The sequence below is a fragment of the Lycium ferocissimum genome, chromosome 11, assembly GCF_029784015.1.
Source record: "Lycium ferocissimum isolate CSIRO_LF1 chromosome 11, AGI_CSIRO_Lferr_CH_V1, whole genome shotgun sequence".
Taxonomy (NCBI): domain Eukaryota; kingdom Viridiplantae; phylum Streptophyta; class Magnoliopsida; order Solanales; family Solanaceae; genus Lycium; species Lycium ferocissimum.
The window spans coordinates 13,296,664-13,301,744 of NC_081352.1; the positions used below are offsets into that span (position 1 = coordinate 13,296,664).

General features: G+C 36.5%; 1 non-coding gene across 1 annotated transcript; it reads right to left on the bottom strand.

Annotated features, from left to right (window-relative positions):
* Positions 1-4,305: 4,305 nt before the first annotated feature.
* LOC132038733 (small nucleolar RNA R71) lies at positions 4,306-4,411 on the bottom strand. The gene has a single exon (XR_009410216.1). It is a non-coding gene; the product is annotated as a small nucleolar RNA R71 (small nucleolar RNA).
* Positions 4,412-5,081: the final 670 nt, after the last annotated feature.

A 5,081-nucleotide genomic window follows, 5' to 3' on the forward strand; every position in this document is an offset into this window, starting at 1 on the left:
TAAGTCATTTACAATAATAACATGTCGAAGAGATAAGAGAACATCAAGTAAGGAAACAACCTGCAACTGAATGACTCTTAAGACAGAATAATGCATGCTAACTTACATCATAAACAACATCATATCGAGTATGCATATATAAGTTTCCCGACCATATAGGTACGGTGTGTTCATCATTAGCCCGCGTCCAGGACTCCCTTAATCGGGGTAATCATCTCATACCGCCCACTAGTGGTGTCTGCCTATGCCATCTAGACATGGTGTATATGCCGCCCGCCTTAGCAGTGTCTGCCCAGGCATATAGGCGCTGTGTAATCTAATCATCCTATACTTATCATAAACCATGAATTAGAACTCAAGTACAACTATAACTCTATCGGGGTAATATAAGATCGAGAACCCCCGATTCCATTATGGAGTAGTCATGATCATCATGCCTCACCTTGAAGGAACTAGCATTATAAGGTGAGTCTAGCAACAATGAATAACATCAAGGAATCATTAGCTTCATAAGAATATCATATCATGAGCTTTAGGGTCTCTAGATTTAGATTCATCGTCATCATTATCTCGTTTATAGCACGTCTCTTATCATTATCTTATGAGCAGCCCTCGATAGCCATAGACTTATAATTTCCGGAATATGAGAAAGTCATGGAAAGACAAAGGAATGTCATATCATAGGAATCATGCCTTAGGAAAAGAAGGGACTAGCCGCACATATCTTTATGTCTCGCTAACTTTATCAATTAAACGCTTCCCTCCAATGTTCACGATTCTACATTCAAGAGAATTCGTACTAAGGTTAGATAACCGGAACGTACTTAAGCTTAAGCTAAAGTTAATGCAAATTGGGAAGCATCTCCTTTGTTTCTATAACATTCTCCATATAATATAACAACTCCCAAACATCAATAATAACATCCATAATATCATAATCAATAAACTTCGTTAAGTTAGTCATTATTCAACTCTCAAAATTCCCTCTCAAAGTCATTCATAACCATAACCATAATACAACACCACATTCCTCCTCATATAATGCTTCTCCAATATTTTAATACCATTTATAACAAGATTATACCCATAACATGTCAAGAACTATGATTCAAATCAAGTTACCATTCAAGAATTTCACTATTCTCATATTTACACTCCATTTTCTACTTTCTTCCATGATCCAAGCCTTTCAACCATTCAATACTCCTAATATCATGAAATGAACATAAAACTCACCTTTGATTGTGTCGGAATGGGTTTTGGATGGAAATGCTTCACTTGGATAAAACCTTAACTCCAATTCCAAAGAGATTTCTAGCTTCCATCAACCCTAGTTAGCATTCTTGCACTTGACTCTACTAGTTCTTGGTAGTTGATCTTTGATTTCCCTTGAATTCATGTAAATGAAGTGTGTGGAATATTCTAGAGGTTTTGAGAGAAGTGGAGGAAATGAGAAATGAGAAATAAGACCTTAGAGTCATCTTTTTATAAAAAATTAAAACTGCCCGACAAGAGTTTTACGGACCCTTATACGGTCCGTATAATATTATATGGTCCGTATAACTGACCGTATAACTCCATCAGTGATGGCCTTTCACTATAATGGTTATACGGACCATTATACGGACCGTATAAATGGTCGTATGATCCACCTTCTCTCCGAACTTGTTCTCCAATCCTTACGGAACCTTCTTAGCACTTGTTTAACACTTCATTAACAACCTAAGGGGCATCATAACTCTTCCTCAAGACATCATTAAGTCATCATTAGTTCGGTACTTTGCAAAACCCTTACAAAACACTACTTATACCTTGCCTTCCTCAACAAACTTTCTTCTCTTGCCTCAAATGTCTTTGGAATCTTAATTAGAATCGCCAAGTAACCTTTCTTACTTGTAGGGACATCGCATACATCTCACCCTGCATTAGTCAATCTACCACACGGCGACATGAATTTTTCTGATTTGTAACAGAATCAAATTCAACTATGGATAAAGGGAAAAGCGGGCCCACAAGGGTAAAACGGGTATTTTGAGAGTGAAACATGCAACTCAACATTCTAAGAGTTCAATCCTACAAATCATTTGCTAAAGTAACTCAAGAATGGTAAGTGAAATACCCCCAATTTGGTTATATACCCTCACTTTCCAACATTCAATTTCATCAACATTAATGGAAGATTCAAGCTTATTACTTATCATCTCATCAAATTCCATGCTTTAAAGAAGTTAAATCCACTAATCAATCCCACTTTGAAAGACTAAAACTCCATTAGTGAAGAAACTATTAAACCCATCTTTATTGCTTAAGTTCTATAGACTCATAGCATAGGTTAAAGCTTATGAAAGATAAAGGATGAAGGCTAAAGTTAGGAGACTTACCCACAAGAAGAAACCAACCAAAATCACCTCAAATTGTCTTGCTTAGAATCAATAAATGAAGTGATAGAAAAGAAGGGCTTTAACTAAGGCATTAAATAGGATTCTGTCAGCATCATCCGCTGTAGCGGCCTAGAGTCCTCCACAGCGGGCCCGCTGTAGCGGTCACACTGATGTGCCGTGAAATTACGACACAATTGATGTTTAACAATAAGTTTTACTTATTTTTAAGCAAGTAAGTGTTGTTTTGATGTGTTTTTATTGTTTCTCAGGTAACTGACGGGTTGAAGGACAAGAACACTGAAATTGCATGAATTGGAACCAAGTGGAGGAATTACGTACCGTATATATTTAGACAGACCGTATTCCTGGTCGTATTTAAGAAACTATTGGAAACAGAAATTTGAAGTTGGAGAAGCTGAGTTACGGACAAGAAATACATACCGTATTTTATTATACGGACCGTATTTGATGCCATCCGGCCAGTTATAATTTCGTGTTTTATGAGACCTTATAAATAGTTTCTTGTAGGGTTTTATTCATTATCAGTAATAGATTTTATTCTCATAGCATTGAATACTCTTGATTGTTGAAGCTTTTGAGGACAAGATTTATCTTTTCCATCTTACTTTTCATCAATTGTAAGCATCAATGACTTCTACTAACCTTTATTTTGCAATTAATACCATGAGTAGCTAATTTCTCTACTTAGGTTGTGAACCCAAGGATGGGTGTTATGTGAATCGGTTTTTACTATTGATATATGCATAACAAATTGTTAGGGTTTATTTATTCTTCGTTCTTCATTCATAATTGATGGTTGTAAACATTAATTTAAGCCATAAACTTTGCGTTACTTGGAAAGTGAGTAGGGTTTGGTAGGGATAAATAACAAGAATTTGAGGCGTTAACCCTCGTTTAATAAATTCACTTAGGAACAAGATGATTTTACGTGACACATATTAATCGTTCTTCACATACACTCTTTTATATTTGGGAAAATCATAAAGAGAAATACTTTATAACTATTGAGAAATATTAGGGAGTCAAGTAGAGATTATGTGCATTCATACAACAGTCCATTAGAAATATATCATATTAAGACCCAAAGCATTACACATCATCCAAAGGGGGTACAATTTTGGTTTTATTTTATCCATTTATTATGACCAAAAGCAATTAGTTAGTAAACAACCAATCTTCTACAAACTCAACGGAATATGAAACTAGACCACAAGAAAGTACTCTACAACTTTAGTAACCTTTTTACACCATATTACCTGTGGGATTAGACCCAACCTAGTTGGGTTACTATATTTGACATCGTCCGCTTACGCCATTTAATAGGTGTAATTTGAGCGTATCAAATTTTGGTGCCTTTGCTGGGGAATACGATTTTGATATTACTAAATAGTTTTCGCTTTACTTGAAGTCTTTTTATATTCCATCACACCTTATTTGCTGTTTACTATGAACCAAGTGATCATGAACAACATAAGAGGACGTGGAGCATGTGCTAATAGGGGTTTACAAGTGCAAGACCCACTAGTGGAAGTGGAGGTTGAGAATGTCTCTGTGGATATGCTAGACGAGGTGGAATATGCATATGTTATTGTTCCACCTAGGGTGAATGTTGCAAACTGCAAGATTGACTCCACTATCTACCAACTGTTCAAACTTGAGGGATATTTTTGGAACTCTAGCGATGAAGATCCTCATCAACATTTGAAGAATTTTATGGGTGTGTGTGCCCAACATATGCAGAATGCTATTCCAGATGAAGCTATTCAGCTAAGAGTTTTCAAATATTCTTTAGTTGGTGAAGCAAGAGTTTGGTTTGAGAAGCTACCCCATAACACTATTCATACCTAGGGAGAGCTGGTTGTTGTTATTCTCAAGAAGTGGTTTCTGCTAAGGAAAAAAGTTGAAATTCGTGATAAGATATATGATTTCAAACAGCTTCCGGGGGAACAACTATTTGAAGCTTGGGAGAGATTCAAGGAATATTTGCAGAAGTCTCCAAATCATTATTTTCCAGAAAATATATTGATGGAGAAGTTATATAGAGGGCTAGATCCATTGACACAAGCAGTGGTGAACAATGCAGCTGATAGGTGTTTTATGGACAAGACATATGCCCGAATCACTCAGTTGCTTGATAAGCTTACTACTCACAATCAAGCATGGCATTCGGGTGGTACTAATAGTGTAGCCTATGGAGCTCCAATGATCCATAATATTGTGAAGGAGAATCAAGAGACTCAGTAGACTCTAGCTTAGATAGCAACTAATATTTCTTTGCTGACAAAGAGACTTGATGAAAGGGAAGTCAAGAAAGTTGATGTTGTTGAAGAAGTTTCGGGAATGCCCAAGGGAATGTACCAAGTTCAAGAGGGTCCATATTAAGAGGGGCCTCCTATGCAGTATGAAGACGCTAACTATGTTAATAAACTAAAGGCAGTTTATGGTTTCCGTTGGTGTAAATCCAATCACCAGAACTACTAAGGAGGCTATCAGAATCGACAGACTCAATAGAGACCTCAACAGTGATAAGGAAATTATAACAACAACTATGGTAGATCGAACCAAAGGAACTAAAACAACAACAATAATGTTGAAAATACGAGTTCAAAGCCCTATATTCCACCAAAGGGTCAGTCGATTGAGCAAGGGAGTTCTAAGTTGGAGAGCATGCTTGAGAAG